Source organism: Manis pentadactyla, chromosome 4 (genome assembly GCF_030020395.1).
Source record: "Manis pentadactyla isolate mManPen7 chromosome 4, mManPen7.hap1, whole genome shotgun sequence".
In the NCBI taxonomy this organism is placed as follows: Eukaryota; Metazoa; Chordata; class Mammalia; order Pholidota; family Manidae; genus Manis; species Manis pentadactyla.
In genome coordinates, this window is record NC_080022.1 from 91,922,621 (window position 1) to 91,945,919 (window position 23,299).

Sequence of the window (23,299 nt, forward strand, 5' to 3'; positions counted from 1 at the left end):
CAAAAATCATAGTAGAATCTTTTTCCTATTTTAAGTAAGTGTTTAAACTAACACATGTATTACTAAATTTATCTTTACTATATTTGTTTCTATTATTCTGGGAGATTTAAATAATACAGTTTAAATTGAGCCTAAATTTCCATTGTGAAATGTTCTATTTTAACAGTTATTGTTGATCTGTTGATGAATTTGTAGGAACATTTAAATCCTGTTTCTTGCTAATAAAATCAAGAAATGGCTCAGATGCCAAACAACTAAGAACTTTAAGGCTATTAGGAGGCTCTTAAAATTGCCAATCTGCCATTTGATACAGCCATCAATGTAAATTGCCATACCACTGCCATGGTAGGCATAATATTGTCTCTTTGGCCAATCTGTGTTTTTCACATTTCCATATTGTAATTGGATGAGAAGACTTATTAAGTATTGCCACCCATAGGGCCCAAATTGTGGCAAAATTATGATAGTTATTATGTCATTGCCTGTGATCCACAATGGATAAATCATACTTTTCTAAAATGGAAGACTCTGATGCAGAGAAAGTAGAAGAAAAATTATTCATCAACATAGAAATATCAAGATACATATCATGTCTATATATAACCATGTAGTTATATCCCTAAAGCATATAGGCCTTAGAAAAATGGGAGGTTGTTAACGCTATTGGGAAGATGCTTGTGAAAAAATTAGTTAATTACAGAGCAGAGCTGAGGTAAGGAAGCACTGCTGCCAGAAATCCCCAGAAAATTCACCATTAAGTATTTAAAGGCAATGGGCAAAAACATGTCTACTTGATAAGATCTGATGATTAATTCCAAGGGTAAGGATCCTGACAGAACAAGTAGTTTTTTAGGAAGAAAAATTACAGTTTATTCAAGAAACCAAAGACTAAGCTTGAAACTACAGTTTGGTTTCTATTTCTGATACCCTGAGCATTACTCTCAGGATCACACAATGATATTCGGAAGTGAAAATATTATTCAGCCTAAGAATAAATATAACTTTCAAAGAAATAAGCAATCATGTTAATAGAAATCCAATGTATAGTTAATCTATATTTGCTTCCAAATGTACAAATATATAATATAAATATACATAATATATAAATAAAAATATAAATATTTATAAATAAATATATTTAAAATTTTTTGTTTTTAGTTATCTACCCTGTTGGAGCATGAAATCTGATTAAGAAAACAGAATATGCATATAGAAATTTAGATCGTACATGAGATAATCCATTATGAGGTAACACATTAAAGCATGAAGACAGAGCCTCTATCTTCAGGACTGTCTGAATTTGCAGGACACATGGTAGGAATATTGTGGTTGTTTATATCATTGACATCATTGTTATCATTAAAGAAATACACTATTTTAAGCACTTCACAAATATTTACTCATTTTCACAAAAACCTTATGGGATAGGTACTATAAATATCCATATTTTACTAATTAGGAAACAGAGGCATACTGTAGTTGAATAACTCACCAAGATTACACAGCCAATAAATCATAAAATCAATTATTTAAAACCTGGCCTGTTGTCATGGGAAACTAGAGTTCTTAACCATTATATTACATGACCTTGGTGAATGTACTGAATTGAATTCAATTCAATTGAATGTACAAACTATTTAAGTGTAAGAAAACAATAGAGGAGATGAGGTTATAATGCTCACTTCAGATTAGTATAATGGAAGATGTAGCAGTCCAGTGCAACTTCACCTTTGAAGCAACAAGAAAAGGGAAAAGATTTCTTACTATTTGGAACTGCATCACTTCAGAAATAAAAAATTCCAATATTTTTGACCCCAGATTCTTACCCTTCCACCACTTAAATTCCTTTATTACATTTTTTCTCTTATTCAAACTTACTGAATCCTAACTCTCCCTATTTCTGTCCACCCTATATTTATGGACAATGAGTGAATGAATGAGCATCATAATAAATGGTAAAGAAGCAGAAATGAACTTAGTTAAAAACTTTGGGTTAACTATTTCACTCAAAGTAAAAGCTGAAGTTCTTAAAATACTCTTGGAAGCTCAACATTAAATTCCACTTTTTGTCTCTTATGCCATCTTACGTCTCTGACCTCTCTAGCACTATATTCCCTTGCTCTAACCACACTGATGTCCTTCTTTCCTCTCAAATACTGTATAGAAACTCCTTTTTCAGGGCTTTGCTTGACCGTCCTGCTACCTGAAATACTATATAACTTCTTCCTTCAAGCTTCTTCTGCTCATGTCTCACTCTCTCAGTGAGGTTGACTCTCACCATACAGCTTAATGATATAATCGGTTCCCGTCACTCACTAAGAGCACCCAATTAAACCTGGCTTTACTATGCTTTTATTTTTCTTCTAGCATGTTTTAACTTCTAACATAATGTGTTAAATACTTTATTATGTTTATTGTTTATTGTCTGTGCACAATGTAAGCTCCATAAGATTTGTAATCTTCTAAGATAAACACTCCATATATATGACTAGAACATATGACTACAAGTAATATGTGCAGGAAATATCTCTCTTTGCAAGGCAACACAGGGTTCATCATGGGCAAAGCCGGCACTAAAGGTTGGTTTGGAGGACATTGTTGCTAAGTTCAATTAAATTCTTTAAGACAACCTGAAATATGTAAAGGCAGTTTGCCATACAAATGCAGCTTTGAAATAGTTATCTAGCTTTCGTTTCCAATCAAGTTCCACCCTACATGTCTTCTATTTTGAAATTTGGGAGAAACTACCAATAAAGCGTTATAATGAAAGAGTTGCAATTTTTGAATTCTCAACATTTCATATTCATTCAGTCACTCATCCATCCATATGCTGATTTATCCATCCAATCAATATTCCCTGCAAACACTGTAGGAGGAAGGTATACTGCTAAGCTTTGGGAAAATCAAGATGAAAGACTATGGTTCTTTTCTAAATCAGCCTGGGTACTGTATAAATGTTGGATGAATGCTGAATGAATGGATATATAGAGGGCACTAAATAATTAAGTTGAAATGAATGGGAAAGCCACTTACTCACTGAGGCTTATTTCTTCATGTGCAAAATGAGAGTATAGGATAAAAAATTTTAATATCGCCATTTTATAAGGCCATGATTTGATCCAATAGACAAAAACAAACTACAAAATAAAGCATTTAGCATGGAGGTGTCAGAAAGTGATACTTGATTTAGATTATTTTTGACAAGGGTTTACAACATGAATCAGTAAAAGGTAGAGTCAGATACAAGATAAGTAGAGAAAAACAGAAACAGATACATATATATAGAGAGAAACCAAAAAGAGGAGCTCAAGAAGTCATTAAGGCAAAGTGTCTGGTATTAAAGTATAGCTAGCAAAATGCATATGTAAGAGTGTTTTAAAAGAGAGATAAACAGTGTTTGGTATCTGAACTGATAAGGGGGATTTCTAAGATATATCTGCAAACATCTTTATTGTCTGCAGCTCTACTATGGAACTGAGTGTAAGCAATTTTATATAATTACGTATGACTGTATTTACCTGTCCTGACTTCCCTATTAGATTACAACATTTTTAAGTTCAGGAGCAAGATATTAAAACAAAAATGAGGCAGAAAAGGTACAGACCACAAAGCATGTGGTGAACTAAGTAAGTAAAGTAGAGGAAAAAAAATTCTAACTTACATGTAATGTTTTATATTTTACATTACAATGCCATTACATTTTTGAAATGTTTCCATTAAGCCAAACATTTTTGTGAGAGAGTGAGTTATTATACATATCTGTATATCTGAAAGCCCTATAACATGTTAATTGAAAGAAAGTTTGTTTTTTGTATTTGTCCTGAATTGTTCTGTTGTTACTTGGCATGGGTTTAGAGAGAAAAAAAGAGAGGAACAATCAAGAGAATAGGACCTTGGTAAATGAAAATGTTTCCGATGCATAAACTGTGACTCCAATTGAAATTTTATGAACCAAGTGAATTGAATAGAGGAATAATTTGAAATTTGGCCATTCTGCAACCTGGGAAAGGATTTAAGTGACTTGTACATTTTCCTAAGAAAAATAAAACTATTACATGAATGCTGATTTTCCATCCCCATTAAGCATATTAAAGATAGTTTCTAAACCCTATGACTGTCAAATATTCAGGAAGACTGAGTTATGAGCAGGCTGATATTCTAACATATATGGTGGGCCTCAGAATTACAGGTCAAAACAGTTTAGTGTGCATGGGCAATGGTAAAAGAATTCATATATTCAGGATGGAATGTACCCATCTAAATGGGAAAGAAAAAAGATGAGTTTTCAGTGAATATGTTGAGTAGCCATAATCTCCTTTGATGTGCCTTCCTATATGTCAGAGTTCAGTAAACTACATTCCTCAGATTCCAGGAAGTTGTGTTCTATATGTAAATGAGATTTCTCCAAATTGATGCACTCACATGAGCTTTAGAAGGCAGAAAAGTGGAATATAAGGCCCTGGCATTTGTTGATCATGTACACAAACACTGAAATAATGGGATTTTCTTCAGCTGTGCCTCACTCATTAGCTTTGTGAAAGACTGAGGAAGAAGTGGCCATGTGGGACAGGATAGCTTCCACGTTTGCAGGCAGTAGGAGCTCTCTGAGGCACAGTTTACAGCAGAAGCCCCCTGAAGCCCCATTTCCTGCAGTGGCAGAATTCTCAGCTCTCCTGCTGGGCCTGGGGAAGCACTACAGAATATGCTGGGAAGTCAACCTAGAACGCCTCTTCCTGCCTTTCAGCTGATTTTTTGAATAAATTAATTTCCTGTGTTTAAATCTTCTTCAAGATGGATACAATGGTTTCAGTTTCCTGAAGCTGGATTTCACCAGATATGTCAATTACTTCATGTCCACTGTGTCTCAACATTTCTATCTTGTGTATTTTAGTTTTCTTGACTTGCCTTACCGTTGCTCATTTGATAGGTTATTCTAGAATAACTAAGTTGAAAACCGACGTCTGGTCATGAACCAGCCTCACAGTAGCAGAAAGATCTTTCAATTACAATGTGCTCACAGAGATTTTATAATTCTTTGCAGAAATATATGTATAATATTTGGACAAACTAATCATCCTTTTATTAAATACCTTCATAAGGAGCCATTATGACTCCATTATGACTCCACTGGGTGGAGACCTTTATTTAAACCTAAAACAGATAAAACTCGTTTTGCAATCTATCAGTAACTATTCTGATGGATTTGGGGACTTGTTCAAATGAGAAAGAGTAGGCACTTCTGGAAAATTTTCTGTCTAAAACAATTAATAGCCAAACTGGCAGAACTAGACTAAAAAAATGTAGCCTGCAAAAAAACAAAGCAAAATAAAATAAAACACTGTCTTCAGGAAGAGCTAAAACTGCCTAACATTATCCAATTTGCAGTTAAGCAAATCTGTATATGACTATGATGACAGAAAAAAGTCCAATAATAGTGAACAAAAAATACAGTCAGCTATCTACAACTTGAACTGGATATTGATACATTTGACATTTTAATGGAGGACATTCCATCAGAATTGCAAGACTGAAAATGATAATGATATTATAATATTCATATGCTTATTGAAGGCACCCCTTTAACTGTCCATAGGACCCTGTTTTGTTATTGTAGCTGCTCCACAGACATGTAAACTGGTACTGGTTAGTCAAACTTAATTTCATCCTTTACTCTTCCATCAGACTTTCTATTAAACTGTCTAGTTACTTGACCCATTTTGCCAACAACAAAACTGATTCTTTTCTAGACATTTTCTGAGCAGTAAGGAATAAAAAAATAATAATTAAGGATAAGGCACAAATTAGATATAGCCAAAATTTAAACAATGAAATCCAGTGCAGTGAAGACCACAGAGAGACTACATTGCCCTTCTCAATGTTGTCATTGTTAGAGAAAAAGAGAAAAGGATAATTGAGAGTCTTAATAATCTTTAGTCTGCAATACCAGAAGATATTTGAAGAAGAGTTATGGATACCAACCATTCAGGAGAGTCAATCATGATTCAGTAAACTTTAAAACTTAGAAATGGATTTCAGTACTGAGTTTCTACATTCTCCTTAGCTGAGATTAATCTATTTAGGTTTTTAACTAAATCAAGTTAAGTGTCACAGAGAGAAAGTAGCACAACATGTATCACTAGGTAAACTGTATATAGGTATGCTTTCTCCCAGAAAGTATTTTAAAGATGTGTTGAGCTCATTATACACCATCAGTAATCAGTTGTTGGGCATTAAGTGAGAACCAGAGATGTAAGCAACAAAAGGGCTTCTTAAAAGATTTAGTAAAGCATCTTAAGGATTTCTGAAGCCCATGTGAGGGTTTTTTTTTTTTCCTCAGGAATTCCACTATTCATTTAATTTCAATGTAGCTAAAAACCATAAGAGGACATATGAAATTACGAACTGATACATAGGATATGTATATTTTCCAAAGGATTTAAGAATTCTTTTATGTGCATTCCCAAAAATGTCCATGAACACAAACATGTATTTTATGTAGATCCATTTCATCACCTTCATTAATTTGCAAACTCCTTAAAACAGAGACCCTGTCTTTTTCACCTTCAGTATCTCCCCTGGTATTGAGCTCATAGTTGGATCCACAAATTATTGATTACCTGATTAAAAATAACTCATTCATGGTATATAAAAGAAGAACAGTTTGTAGTAAGTTTAATCTATAACTTTGTCTTTCATTCTCAATATAATAAAGATAATAAAAGCAACCATTCTTTCTGATCTCAGTTTAAAAGTCATTCTTCAGGGGAAAAAATTGCTGATATTCAACAGGTATCCTCTACCCCCTTCCACCTCCCATCCCCATCCCACTTCACTGATTTATTTTCTCTAAAATAAGTGTGCCTATTTAAAAATCTTAATAAGACCAGGGGTTTCATTTCTGTAATGTCTCATTTATTTGTATATATCAGTTGGAGGTACACTGGCAGTTTCTTTAATATTTAATAACTGAAATGTAAATAGGGCAATTATATCAGGTAACACATGGGGAGAAAAATTTTCTATTGATTTATTTGGTTTTATAATATGCATAAAAATGCCAGAATCATATCTATGTCTATATCTTTACCAATCATCTATCATTATCTATCTGAAAATAAATGACAATTTAGGAATGACTTTGCAATGATGTCTCTTAATTGAAGTGAAATTACATAACTCCAGTACTGAACATTTTATTCTTATTAGAAATGGATTTATAATATTATGATTAAAAAGATTCAGTGGCAAATGTTTCTAACTGAAAACAAACACGTTAGGTCAGGCAATATTTTAAATCATAATAATAATTACTTTAAGTACATTTTAATATCAACTTTAGAAGCAGTAAACATGTCAGGGTGATGTCATTATTTTCTTTTCATAACTGCTAAAATAATTTTTTCACAATTATTTGAATAACCCTTAGAGGTGTGAATCTTTGAAGCTGGAATAAGTGCTCATAATGAGTTTTGTTTCTCAGCTGTGTGAACACACATTCAGGGCAGGCTTCTTTCTGTAAAGTACAATAACTGTGACTCTGTAAACTTGTTTCTGTTTTGTCTTGTTTTTACATCTCCATTAATGATTTGATTTTGCCTTTATTTGAAAAGAAAAATTCATGGATATTTTTGGAAGTTGGTGATAAGTATTTTCCAATTTTATAGAATACATGTCTATTCCAAGATTTGCCAGCCATGACACAGTCACTAAAAATAAGGTTATGATGTTAAGACACTGTGATTGCTGGGGAATAAATGATTTTGCCAACATACGTTTTACTGTGAATGTGCTGAATCTATTTCTTTGTCAGTGAGAAATAATGCTGACTTTTTCTTTTTAGTCTCTATCTCACTTATCCTCTTAATTTTTGATAAAAAGTTTCAGGGTAATCATTTTAAGGTGTAATCTGAAACACAAGCATCTAATCAACTTTTACTATAAAAACAATTTGATACATGGTTTCAGTAAGTATTTCCTTTTAGTGTTATTGGCTTTATAACCTACTTAACCACTCTAGAAGGAATATTTGAAACAGTTTCCTGAAGTTTACATTCAATGCTAAATTATTGATGATACCCAAAACTAAGTCAAGTGCACTGGAAAAAAAATTTTTAATTCTCATTTTAGCCCATCATCCAACAGTGAAGTAGGAGAAAGAAATGTAGGTTAACCTACCCACTTTGTAGTAAGAATAATCATAACATTCAGAAAGAAATGGATAACATGACACAAATGGCATAGGTAAGTAGGTAAATAATTTTAAGACTTTACAATGAAAGTAAACAAGTGTGTGTCCTCAATAGCTGCTTTTCACCCTGAAAGAAGATTGAATTCACCACCAAAACAACAACAAAATTTGATATAGTGCTACTTTCAACTACCAAAAGATCTAGAAGGATCTATTTACAGGAAATCCCTGGAATTAGTACTGAAAAAGTACCTCTATAGCAAAGCTCCAGTGTTATTTTAACTACTAGTTGGTTCAGATTTTTCAACCTGGCCACTAAAAATGTTATAAAGTATTAACTTTCAGGAAAAAAGCTAATGGTAACAGAAAAGTGAAAAATAGATAGTTGAACCACAAAGATGGAGAAACATCCATAAATAGATTGTTGTTGTTTGGCTATAAACAAATAGAATGTTAACATAGGCTAACATTTCCAGTTGTGGCTTTATTGCAGACACTGGAAGGAGCTGTCCCTACAGTCTCCATCCCAGACTTTTAAAAAGTCATATTTGTACAAAAAGGAATCTATTCTGTTAACTTATAAATACTGAAGAGGTGTAACTTCCAGTCTAAAACTATATAGAAAAGTCAAATTGTGCAAGCAATTTATTTATGCAATTGTGCAGATTACATTTACCACACTTTATTTTCCTATATTTACTCTAAAAACATATTTCTTCAATTGTTAAGAACAACAACAAGGTTTTTATAGCTTCAGAGGCACTTAATGTGAGTATTTAAAGTGAAAGCCTGGCAAAGCTTTAAATAGAAGGAGAACACACCAATTAACTAGTCAGCATTACCTACCTTCAGAACTTTAAATAGGTTAATTATTCAGTAATTCAGATTCATACAGCAGAATTAACTTTAAGCAATTATATAAAGGAAAAAAGTGATTGCTGTCTTAATACAGCCTGGATCCCAATGAAAAAGAAAAAAAAATACCTTTGTTTTCTTAGTAAGCATCAATCAACATGCAAAAATAATAATATTTTCAAAAGGAAACTCCTTTTGAGAAAAATATTTTTGCTTAAGACTTTTTGTATGGTTCATGATTCAATGATTCCTTTAGTAATACAGGTCCTGTTATGTTCTTTAATATTGTATGACTTGGATAAACAAATCATACCATTTGTATTAGGTTTGCAAAAATATAAACCAACTCAAATTTCCAATAAAACTAATACTGGTAGTATTAGATCTTACAAATTTCTTTTATAACTTGCACAATATCAGGCATAGTAGAATGGACCAGTGACATGCTGTTTAAAGCATATTGCTGTCTCTTATTCAGCTGTGGCTGCAAATGGAGCTTTTCTTTATTCTTACATAGAGGCCAAAGGAGCCTCATTCCAGTGTCACGGCAGAGGGCAGAGGGCATTGCCAGGCCCATGTAAGATATGGGACAGCTCCTGCTCGGCAGTGGCTTTGCTCTCTTCCACTAACATTTTCTTAGCCAAATCGAGGTCATAAAAAGCTGGGTAAAAATAGGTGGAAGAAAGAGAATCCTATCACTGGGAGAACAGCAAGTAACAGCACAACTATATGATCTTGGTCACAAATAATTCATTCTTTTAGTCACGAACTGATGTTTTCCTTCTTTCCTCAGCTAAAATACACTCACTTTTCCCCAAAAGCCCACCCAATCATAACAGAAGCCCAAATCCCAGGATCTCACAGTAATGTATACTCCAATCTATAGCAATTCCAAAACTGCTTGGGCAAATGTTGCAAGGAGCCGTAAGGTGGGAAATGTTCCTTTGACCCTATGAAGAAATTCTTGTGATAGCTGCTCTTTTCCTTGGACAGCTCCTCAGTTTATTGCTGTGCATGGTTCTTTGTTTATTCTTAGAACTGTCCTTACTTTTCCATTATAATTCTTGGCTGCATATGGAAGAAAGCCTTAGAAAATATGCCAGCCTTGCTTGGGTACTGAGCCATTTTCTTATCCTGCTCCCTGCCCATAGAAGGTTAGAAACCTATAATGTGTTATAAGTTCCAAGTAATCACACACTGTTTTATCGAGGTGGATAGCTCTTTTGGAAATACAACTTTCTCAATGCTTTATTTTAATATCTGCTTCCAGTCATCACTAAAACCACACCCATGATTATCTTCCGGTTATGATTCTCTCTCTAGGCATCTCACCCTATGAAATTATCAAACTCAAGTAGGAGAACCACATCCTTGTTGCTTTTTTTCACTGAGCCGTTTTGTCAATCTCAAGTGGTTTATGACACAATACCTTAAAACATTCAGAGATATTGTCACTGGCAAAGAGCTGCCTCAAAGCATTTTGAGCTACTTGCTTTCATTTAAAGCAATTCTCAACTTTATCTTTTACAAGTTATATGTGAGAAACAGTTGCCTCTTTCACCTTGTAAATCCCAGAATTTCTGGATCCTCTCTATTCTGCAGTTGTAAACTAGCTAATTCTTTTCTGGGATCATCTCTTTTCATTGTGTCTTGAAAAGTACAGCTAATAATCACCAGCTCACGTTAGTACCATTCCTTTTCCACAACAATTTTGCCTGAAGCCACTGACTTATTTAGCATATTATCTTTATTTTGCGTAGTTGCAGGAATGGTTTACTCAAATGCATGATATAAGTGACCATGACCATGTTTCCAGCCCCTGATAAAGATTTCCTTGTTGCTCACTGATGGGATCTAAGGTCAATCTCACAAGTTTTAGTATTTTTATTAGACTAGCAATCAATTTCAATGAGCAATTTTTGTGTTAGCTCTCAGTAGGTTATGCCATGGTAGCAAATATCTAAATATGGTAGCAAAGCTTAGTGAATTACAGCAACTACGGTTTATTTCTTGTTCTCATTACATGCTGGCTGTAGGTCATCTGTGACTTCACTCCAGATGTCTTCTTCTTTCTGAGATCTAGGCCAGAGAAGCAGATCCTACTGAAGATAGAAAATTTTCATGCAAAGGGAAAAAGTAATGGCAGAACCACCTGACAGATCTTAAATTGTATGCTCAGAAGTGACATATGGTACATGCATTTACAGATTATGGGCTAAAGCAAATCTCATATCCCAGTCTGATGTTAATGAGGTAAAGAAGTGTAATATTCTTTCAGAGTGTAATACAATCAATCATAGATTGGAAATAAGATGTTCATATTTCACTCTTGGGGAATAGAACCCAGAATTAGTTGAAGGCCAGCGTATAGTATTAACCTGAGAATATATTTATCTTAAGCCCAATATAATAAAATGAAACCAGTGAACACCAAATATTTAACCTCTTTGTTGATTCAATATTTTTGTTATTTTATTATAGATTTTGAATACCCCACAAGTATTAACATAGAGACATGGAGGTCCAGTGCTATCATCTGAAACCAGTCCTTTAGAGCTATTCATTTATTTTCAGATAAGGAGAGAAAGAGCTATATAAAAAATGTTTAAGCTCAGAATGTACCTAGTAACTTTGATTTTAGGATGAGAATCATTTCTACCCGCCCACACCCAATTAGTTGTTTTCAACTATAGCAGGGATCAGCAAATTTAGCCTACAGGCCAAATCCAGCCAGCCATCTGTTCTAATGCGTAAAGTTTACTGGGACACAGCTGTGCCCTTCAGTTTATACATTGTCTATTATTCTTTCACACTACAGTGTCAGGATTGTATTATTGGAACCGATACAGTATAGCCATTGCTGAACTTTTTTATTATCTGGCCCTTTAAGAAAAAATTTGCCAACCTCTGCTCCATAGCATTAAATCTCAATTAAATAGTAAAATATAATGTACAATGATTTGACACTGAGAGATTAAGGTGTATTAGGTCCTGAAAATCACCACACATTGAAGAGTGATCAATATGCTCTATCAGAATAGCTTTAATTTATTATATAGTTTGTCTATAATAGCTTCTGCTGAAATTCAACCATAAAATTTATAAAACCTGAACAAAATACTTGATTTGATATTTCTCTGTAGACATGGCCACAGGTAAAGTCAAGTAGTGTTTTTGAAACAGTTTTATAAGTAAAACAGTAAAATAAGCATATCCAAAATTAGCTGAACTGAATGCATTATTTTGAAATAAGATATCAACATTTGCCAATTTCCTTCATCAGAAAGAACAACTGTCCATTTTTCTCCAGTTATCTGCTATGGAATATTATATGGCTGAATGAAGGGTGTCAACCTGTGCTTAAAAATGTGGGGAGATAATATTGTGAAATAAAAGGATAGAGTTATTGGTATTGCTCTTGATGTTGTATCCTTGTCACTGCAACTGTATATATACATTTCTATGATGCATAGAGAAGACTAATATTGGTCAGGTTATATATGTAAGGAGATTGGAAGCTAGCACTTCAATTGTTAAAAAATGACTAATTTTTTAATGTCCACTTCATGAAGAGGACAGTCTCCTTTCAGAGAACTGCTAAAAGGGATGGAAGACAAAAATCTTTTTATAGGATAAAGAAAAAAGAACAGGGAAGAAAAATATAAAATGTCTTAATTGACTAGGACCACATAGTCAACCTTGTTTGGAGTGAAATGGCCCAGAGTTGTTTGGTGCTTGGGGATTGGCTGGCAAAATATACTGTTTCTGGTCAAGTGGAGCATTTATAGGGACATGAAAGTTATCTGCGTCTCAGTTTACTGATGTGGTGCTCTGAGCAAGAGCACCTTCATCCCAGACTGAGAAATTAATTTTGTCATGTCCTAACAAGTAAAAAGCTGAACAGATTGAAAAATCAACAACTTTTCTAGGATCCATAAGAGGGGGGAAGATACAGGGAAAACCACTGCCCTTCATATTGAAGAAATGAACAGACAACTATAGGAAGTCATGGCTTCTGAGAGCAGAAACCACCAAGAGAACTCAACTGGAGTTGATGAATTGCTGCTGAAGTCACCCCCAAAATAAGCCCCTTTGATATAGAAAATGTTTTGAGCTGAATGAAAGTAATTAAGAAGCAAACCCAGTAAAAGTTCCCCTTTTCCTGCCTGAATGCAGGATATAAATTCTCCTTTTCCTCGTCTTAACCCAGAGGAATATGCAAGTGTCTTGCCCATGGGCTTCAGCCCCAGACAAGTCGACTATGAATTCAGTGGGACTGAAAAAAATGATAGTGGAATGCTCTTGGAGTGAAAAGGTTATACCCAACTTTATTCCCACGGTAGCGGGTCAATCACTAGAATCCCATCCACTCAGAGTGAGTCTGCATGCAGCAAGCCTGTCTCTGCCTCTGGGCCTCTCTGCCCCAGGAGCCTCTCAGTCTCTGTCTTCGGCACTGCCACTGCACTAACCTCTGCTCTCCTGCAGCCCTGCAGCCTTGTAGCCCAGAGCACTGGGTGGAGCTTTTTATAGAGAGTCAATAACAACGTATTGCCCACACATACATAGTGAGCAAGTCGATGAGGTCCAGGTGAGAATCCTGGCCATAGGAACCTTCCACAGGAACCCCAGGAACTTTATCCATGGCAAGGAAACTTTTCTCCATTAGTTCCCTCCCATATACTTAATTCTCCAAAGTTTTCTGCCCTTTGAAAACCTAAAATTTCTTTGCTTTGTCCTGTTATTTCTCTACAAATACTGTTTTTTGTTGCTGTTGTTGATGATGCTAGATAAGCTGGACTTCTAAGCTGCCATTTCGATTTAATTTCCATTTGGGTTTCTCCTGCGTGTGCTGTGCTCTGCATGCACTAATAAGCTGTTTTTCTCTTATTAATCTGTCTCTTTGTTAGAGTCCCAGCTGAACTAAAACGGGTAGAGGTGAAGTTTTGCCTCCCTCTGGGGAAGTTGGGGTTCCTATGGCCAGAATCCTCACTGAACTTAAACCACCTGATGATATAACTGGCCTTTTTCTAGGCTACTGCTTTCACACCTTTAGGCCATAAGCTATTATTGCACCATATAGAGCGCTCAGCCCAGTGCTCTGTGTGGAGGCAGAGACACTAGTGCTCAACCTACTGCCAGGAGAACAAGCCAGGTAATAAACCCTTTTACCCCAAAGAACATTTGCTGTCATTTTCTTTGGTCACATTGAATCCATAGCGAACTTGCCCAGGGCTGAAACCCATTGTCAAGACACCCTGTAATACCAGAAGCTTGGTGCTGTCAGAAACCAAACTAGACTTCAAATGAAACAAAGTAGAAAGATGAATTTATTGCAAGGGTTTCAATTTGCAAGCGGGAAATTCAAGGCCATGGGAGCAATGAGTTCTGAGGTATTCTAGAGTAGGCAGTTTTATCGGATAAACACAGAAGTGACTTAGCTTTCCCAGCTGATTGGTCGCCTCCTGCTCCTCCTCATCTGGGTCAGGGTTGCTGGGTCATGGGAGCAAAGGAGTCCAGGGATGGCATCAAGAAATTTGGCATGTGGTGATTGGAGGGCATTGGCTGCCAACTTCTGGGAAAGGCTGTAAATCCTGAAACTTCTGTGAGGTAATGTTAAGTTTCATTTTCTTCAGTGTGCCTGCATTGGCCAACTCCATTTTGTTTCTGGTATAAGTGACTTCATTTTAAGTTTGGTTCTACAGTGTGAATAAAATTTGAGAGTTAAAAACTCCAGGGGAACCCAGTCATGGGGTGGGTTTAGGGGCACAGTTTTGTGAGGCTTACCTCTAAGAGCTTGACCAGATTCCCACAGAAAATGTAGGAGAAAAATCCCCTCTGTTCTGGCAGAGAGTGGGGTAGAAGGAACCATTTTGAAATACAGGTTTCCTCAATCCAAACACAGAGCTTTCTTATGAAACCTTTTGAAAACTGAAATGGCATAAAGCAAGGAAGCAATTACTGTTAATTTATATTTTAAAAATTTTCAGCATTCCCAGACCCCAGAAAAACCTCTCTTATGCTTTTCTGATACCTTAGGACATAGCTTGCTAACAGATGCACAAAATAAATCAGGATAAAGCACAGATGCTCACAGACACAGTTCAAAGCTATGGTAGCTTAATGCTGAGATGCTGAGTGTAGTTTCCAGAGAAAGAGCTTGGCAGGGCCACGCTCACTGCTTGGGGTGCACGCTGCCTCTATAATGGCTTCCTGCAAAACAAGTGCTGAATTCTATTTTTGCTTTCAGCCTCTTTTTTTTAAAAGCCAAAATCCTCTTGGTATTTCTTTCTGTTAGTGAATATAGGTACTAATGTAGGTCTTTTGTAAAAGCAAAGTGAAGTGGCTTAGCACAAACTTTTGAAAAGTGGGGGATGCCTGTATCCAGAGCACTCAGCTCTTAATAAGGCCTGGCCTCAGGGGAAACCAGTTACACAGAGCTTAACTGACCTGGGAGATGGAAAAACCCAACTCCAGCCCCTCTAACATCATGTCCCTCCTAAGATGAGAGAAACACTTCTGAAGTTCACAGACCAGAGGCACAAGTTTACACACACAAGCCTGAAGCTATATACACCAAATTTTAAGGATGGTTTCCTCTGGGGAGAAAAGTATAAGGAATGGAGATGTGTGTCTTGAAGGACCATGTATTTGTTTCATGTTTATGTAATTTTCAAAAGTCATTTAGTAAATTATAAACTCTTAATAATCAAAATTACTATCTCATTATGAAGGCATCATTATGAGAGCTTACCTTGTGGAGTATGGCATAAGATACTTGTAGAATTTTCAAACCAGTTTCCAAACAATGTGAAGGAAAACTGCAGTCCATTTATTATGCTCCTAAATGATGACCTGGACATTGTTCAGAGAAAGACAAACTTGTGGGTAAAAGAGATACAATTTGAGTTGACATTCTGGGGAACTTTTTCTCCTTAGCTATTCTGAAAAAGCTCTTCTTTGTGAAAGGAGTACTTAACAATCATTTGAAGATATACACTTCCAAATATCCTAAAAACTCCAGGAGAGGCTGTGTAAATAATACAACCTCTGTTAATAGTAAGTATGTGTGGCAATGAGCAGCAATTCTATAGTAGTAGACAACAAGGATTAAGCCTTTTCAAAACTCTGCTTTTTCACACCTGAATAGAGAGAAAAGATTTGGGGAAAGAAGCAATGCCACACCCCAGATTAAATGTCAGACAAGGACCTGACCTTTCATGAGGGAACATTACATAGTTTGTTGGCAATTAGAGGAAGATCAGATTTTGTTTTCTGCAGCTAGCCTAACTCCAGTGTTGTATCTTTCCTATGATCACAGTAGGTTTTAGTTTTTAAATAGGAAGACACGTAACTGATTTTAATTATTGTAAAATATTCAAAACACTTTTGTCTTGCAAAGAGATTTCAGCCCCAGACAAGTTCACTATGATTCAGTGAGACAGAATGTGGGTAAAATTGCAATATTTCCAGAATCTCTCCCTGGCCTTAGTTTATCTCCATATCAATAGGTAACTACACAGGCTGGAGAGCAAGAGCTTCTCTGGACCGGAGAGGTTGTTGGGTGGGGTCTCTTCTTTTGCAGCCGGGTCAGGAGAGACACACTAGAGCAGAAGTGGACTGCTTGTAGGAAATAAACTAGTTTCTCCCACTTTATTTCTCCCTTTGACTGTTTTCGGTTTCAAAGGTATTTGCCCCGGGATATTCCCCCCAGAGTTACACAGAAAAAAATGACAATGGGAACTTCTTGGGGTGAAAGGGCTTATACTCAACTTTATTCTCACAGTGGCAGGTCAATCACTAGAATATCATCCACTCAGAGTGAGTCTGCATGCAGCAAACTGGTCTCGGTATCTGGGCCTCACTGGCCTCGCAGCTGTCTCAGTTTCTGTCCTCAGCGCTGCCACCACGCTAACCGCTGCTCTCCTGCAGCCTTGTAGCCCTGCAGCTGTGCAGCAGCCCATAGCACTGGGCAGGGCTCTTTTATATAGAGTCTATAATAAACGTATTGCCCACAGGTGTGTAGTGAGCAAGTGGACCAGGGCCAGGTGAGAATCCTGGCCATAGGAACCTTCACTTTCTTCACAACTTGGTTATTTAAGAATTCAATTACCAGGCATTGCCTAGTACCATCTCAATTGGAATGAGCTATAAAATTATCAGAAATATATTTTATCAGTGTTTATAATTTATAGATTTTTATAATTTAGATACAGCTATTAGCTATGTATTGGTTTCATGGTGAAAGAGATTTCTAAATTTAATAAATTATCTCAAAGCTTAGATCCAAAAATATAAGAGATGCAACTCATGGAAAAAGTTGCCCACTAAAGTGACATCTATCCAATAGAGCACAATAATGTCAAAGCACTTTCTCCCATTTAATACCATCATAGTACCTTTTCCTTCATAAAATTTATTAGGAATAAAATATATTATGTGATGGTTTCATTCACATCTTCTCCTCCAAACTATAAGGTCTTTGAGGCTGAACTATGTTCTCCATGCATTTTATTTAGTAGATTAAGTATTTGTGAGACAAGTAAATGAATGGCTCTGGGAGTATATATAGCAATAAAAATGAGAAGTCTGTTGTATTTATGGGATAGATAAGAATATCAATTATAATAAGAAACACTATCAAAAAGAACAAAATAGTGATGCTGGGGTTCTTGTTTGTGGAGTTGAAGAATGAACTTAGCAAACACCCACGGTAGGAGAGCCAGGGAGAGGCTTTTATTGAGCGATACAGTGAGACAACAGAGCTTCTGGCTCGTGCCAGGAGGGGACAAGAGAGCCCGGGGTGGTGTGTTGTCTAGGGGATTTATAGGCAGTTGAGGATTTGGGGGAACTGATAAAGGGCTTAGGGGTGTGGACTTGTTAAAAATGAATCTTACACATGATTACAAACCATTAGCATAATAAAAACCTGGGCTTCTTTCCTTTATCTGGGGAATATCAACTGATCTCACTGAACAAAGACTCTAGAGCTTAATGTTTAACACAGAGTTTTGGTAGGGGGTTTCCTTGCATGTAGTTACACTGCTCTGACTGTAATTATCCTGTCTTCCTTTTTCCAGAGGCCCTCACCCTACTCTGACTACATCCATGGTCCCTGTTTCAATAGGATATGTGGGATGTTTTTTTTAAGATTCATTACCTAAAATACTGTGGTAGGAAGACCATATCTTAACCTCGTCAGAGCACAATGGCCCTGTTCATTCAACAAATAATTGTGAAGCACCTACTAAGTGCTGCATGTTCAAAAGTGATTGAGCAAGCATCATGGACTTCACATTTACAGAAATCACATTTATCCCTGTTTTCATCTGCTTTTTATTACAAAAGTCACAAGGCAAGGACATATTAAAAATAGGCACAGCAAAGGTTCAAGTAAGGATGAGCCAGCTGCAACATCTTTGTGTACAAAGAACATTTCCCTCTGCAAAAGATGCTGAGGCTTTTGTGTCACTATTATTTCTAGAGCACCCTCAGAGGATTGTAAGAAGACAACGCAACCAGAGATGGTACCAATCTAAATATAAAGCAGTTCTATTATAAAATTTTCTTTTCAAGAGGTGCTAAATATGAAAATGTGTATGCTTAAATTCTAGGCTTCTATTATATAATTTGAAGTACTGCCCTTAATTTGTCTCCCCAGTCTCTCCTAAAACCACTAGTCAGCCATCTGGAAGGGCTTTGACTTTGGCATTGTGTGAAGCTGTAGTTATGAAGACTCCAAACTGTTATCTGCTGTCACAATGGAGAAAGGCGAGCAGGGCTCTAACAGTTCTTACTGCTGTTTTTCTTCGTACTGCTGTCTTTCTTCTAAAGAGGGAAGAACGTCAGATGTGAAGCAGAGAGCTGAAGTAAGAAAATGGTCATTTGTTTTTTTTTTTTATGAGAATGAATGGTTAAGTAGTAATTGATACAGTCAAAGCTGTTTTTTGAGGAATTGTTTCCTCTTCAAAGAAAATTTTAAGCTCTCAGAACTTCATTTCTAAGACTGAAAAACTTGTTTATACTGGAAAAAAATTATTTCTAGTTTTCATGAAATTAATTTCAGGAGAAAGACATGCACATTACTCATCTTTTCTGAGTATCTCTTAGTGAAAAATATTTAAATGGCTTCCAAACATCTCTCAGACTATTAGATTGGCAAAAGGGAGTATGTGAATATTTGCATTTATTTTCATTAATAAAAACTGAGAAAAACTTTCTTTAAATAAAACTCTGCTTGCTCTATAATAGAATGGTAATTCTTTTCCATGGGAGTATATTCCTTATTCCTTTTTTTTCCTTTTTTTTTTTTTTTGCTGGCACTAAGGAGTTAAGTGTAAGAACAATTAACAGTTCAGGCTAAAACTGCTAGAACGTGAAGGTGGAAAAGTGCGAACTTTGCTATCTCCTGAGTTCCTATTATTACCAAGTTTCTTTCTCTCTCACTTCACTTTATCACCTTTAGTATTTCACTTTGAGGGCTGTAGAAAGATAAAAGAGAAAATTTTGAACATACATTGACACTATACTTCTGATAATCAAAATAGTTCCATACGCCCTGTCTGTCTATGTTGCCCAACAGTAGGAAATATGAATAAAAGTAAGTAGGAAAAGAATTTTAGATTATATCCCATTTAAAGTATAAAGAAATCCTACAAAAAGCATCCTATTCATGATACTATTTCAGTAACTATAGTCATATATATACTTATTCACTTACTCAATTTTAATAAGAATTTCTGGTAAGAAAAATGGTATAAAAAAATCAACCAATAAGATCTAGGTGCTATGCCACAAAAGATATCAATAAAAATGTGCTATAAGTTATACATTTAAAGTATGTTAGTCAATATTATAAAAATAATATGAAATCATTTTATATTCAGTTTTCTTCCAATAGATAGAATGAACTTCAGTTCTCTGCCTAATAGATTACAGCTTCTTTTATAATCTATGGTAGCCAATTTTAATTTGATCTTTCCTACATAGTAAGGCAAGAGGTTACATGCTTATTGCAAGTGGTAGGGCCTACAGACTGGTTAACCTTAAAGAGAAAGACTAGGCAGTAAAGGTATTGAAAGATGTGGACTCGTAGGACAAAGCTAGTGCACCTGCATTTCTCTGGTCTACTTCTTGGTAAAGTTGGAAACAAAACAATTTATTTAATAAGGATGGGAATCATTGGATTAAGGAAGCTTAGACATTTAACACTTTTGGCCCTTGGAATAAAGGCATACACTATACCTGACTAGAAGTCACATCAGACTGGTGGCTGACATGACTAGCACATGAATGTATGGGAGACTTCTGTGGGGCTGATGGATGAGGTGATTGTGAAAGAATGACAAGCAGTTATCCAGGCAAGGTGAGATATGAGAGGTTTGAAATGAGAGTGGGAAAAGTTGGAAAAAGCTGGGAACACCATAGGAGTCTCTTATGGATGAGAAATATTGCCAAGTATTAGTCAAGACAAGGTTAGATAGCATTACTTTGTACTCAGCAGTTTCCTGTTTGTCTCCAACCGTGTTTAGTGGTGAAAATGGGAGTTATAAATTTGTGAATTATGAAGTCCCTTAGAATTTGATCTTGTTAGTAGAGGAAAAATTGGATTAAAGACCCAAAGGAAATTCTACCTTCTAAATTCTCCCTATATTTTCAACCCCACTGACTGCTGTCTTTCAGAATAACCCCGCTTTTCTGGTTCTATATGTGCAGTCAGTGACGGCTTACATGGAGTCCTCTGGATGGTGAGTACCCAGAGAGCCAACACCGTTTTTGAAGTGCCCCATACAGAGACCAGCTCAGGATCTAAAACAGAATAGGAATGATTGTGAAAGATTATTCTAGAGGTTGGCTTCAGGAGTGAAGAAGGTAGTCATCAGAAATGCAGTTGACAAAGAAATTTAGCTTTGTAAGTATGTCATTGGACATTCTAAAAATGCTGAAGATGTCAGGATATATATGGAGAAAGAAATTATAAATTAGCCACCATTAAGGCAGTGGGAGAATATCCTTTTTAAGTTAATTAGAGGTAGAATGGGAGCTCAGTGTCATAGGGAGGTCTTTGTACTTGAAAAAAGAAAAGTGATAAACAGTGACTTATAAGTACATAATGTGAGCTGTATAGTGTGTCTATGGGTTTTTTTGAAAGCCTTTGCAAACTAGGAAATGCAAAAGCTTCAACATAAGGGATTTGTAAGATGATAGATGTGATCAGTAGGATAGGATTGAGAAAGATAGGAATGTTATTTTAGGGGAAAATTAGGTCAAGGATTCATGTGCAGCAGGGCTGACCTTATGGATATAAGGACCAGTATAGTCATTACAGGGCCTCCTGGTCAGAAGGGTCCTGCACTTGTCACAGAATGCTCTTTGGTTAACATCTTGAAGTTCTTAATAATTTGGTTTTTGAACCTGTGTTTTGTGAGTGAAGTCCAGTGGGACAATAGAACATGTGTCAAAGCTTGGAGTCTCAACTCACATGCATTCCTACCTTCAATTTACCCCGTCCCCACCTTCCATCTTCCCAGGAAAGATTCAGTGCTGCCTGTGCCCACCCCAGCAATGGCAAGCAGCTGGGCCCTTCTTGGCCTCTTTCTCCCTACTATTCCCCCAGTGACAGCTACCACCTCCTGCCCCGGGTGACCAGGGCCCTGCGTGCCTCCCTCAACCTGTACCCATCCAGCCATTGTTTCTGACTTTCTTCCATGGTAGGGGACTGGACATACATTTGAAGAGAGCCACAGTTGGATGTGCATGTTTCAAGGTATCTCACAGTGGGTCATGGTTGTGCCCATCCCTACCCAGGGCTTGCAACACCACAGCAAGTTTGCTGGTTAACTTGGTAGAAGTAAGTCTTAGCCTACCCCTGATGCAGGTACTCCATGTGTACTGGTACAGAGGCTGTAATTCCTTGAGACTTGCCTGCCCACTATTGGTTGGAGCAGACAGCCCATGGGAAATGGAGCTTGACTTCTTGGCCCTTGGCTGGAGTGAACCATATATCAGCTATCAGTGGCTGGTGAGAAGGGGAATCCAGCAGCCTGTGGGCTCTGAACTAACCTATAGAGTAGCAGGGTGAGGCTGTCTAACACCATTGAGTATCTGTATTCTTCAGTATTGAATTGCAAATAAAAAACTCCCTGACAGGTTGAAAGAGAGATGGTAGAAGAAATAAAAATGTTTTACAGTTTAGTATCTTTAAAGACACTTTTTCTCTGTGTTTGCATTTTGCACTGGGGCCCAAAAATTAAGTAGCAAATCCTGTTGCTCAGGGTGATGATGTGAATATTAGAGATTAAAGAAACTACAGAGTCATAATTATAGGACTATATACTAGTAATGAGAGGACATAGTTTATTTGTGATGTGATTCCAAGAAACATAAAACAGAGAGTTGGAAATAGAAACAAGTTATAATTGCTCCCCTCTCCACCAAAAAAAAAGTGTGATTATTGAATAGGATAACTCTGTAGAAAACTGTGGATAGACTTCTTGGGGATCTTTGCAGAGTAGAGAATGCCTCAGAGTTGTCCCAAAGCCTGTTAAAGAGGTGAGGAAGCTAGGGAACTTGAGCTCAACTTTCATTCATCACTGGACTACTTATGGGGGCATTAACCCCTCAGCATTTCTGGGCTAGCCTATGTATAAGCTGAGAATAAGTCTTCAGTCCTAGAGTCCCAGGGGCTGACAGGAAAACTAGGGAGCTGTTCGGGGTAGGAGTGCTGAGAGGATCGGGCCGGGGCACCAGAAGGATCTGTGATGCTTCTTTAAACTTTGATTTCCAGTGAGTTGACTGTACGGATGATGATACCAAACTAGGTCACACTAAATTAGGAGTACACTACATGGCTTCTACTTCCCAATGTTTATTTAGATGTGAAACTAATAATAGCCAACTCCAGAGGCCTCAGAACTGTACTTGCCATTTGAAGTAATAAGAATTCACAGAAGCACAAATATGTGCAATGTGTTCTATATAAAGTACCTGATTTCTTAATCTCCTCAATATACTTCTCTGTGTGAACAACAGTCTCTCAGCTCAGAATGTTCTAAATACAATTAGCTTTCTGCAATTCAACTAAGTGCACTAGTTTTGCATAAAGCAAAGTTTTCATTTCTATAGTTTAACTATAATCTAAACACTTATAAACATATACTTTCTTGCTTCTCATATATATATTTACTATTAATTTTCTATTAGTAATTGTTAATATTTGGAAAACATAATGGTACCTCATCTGACATTTATTATCAAAAA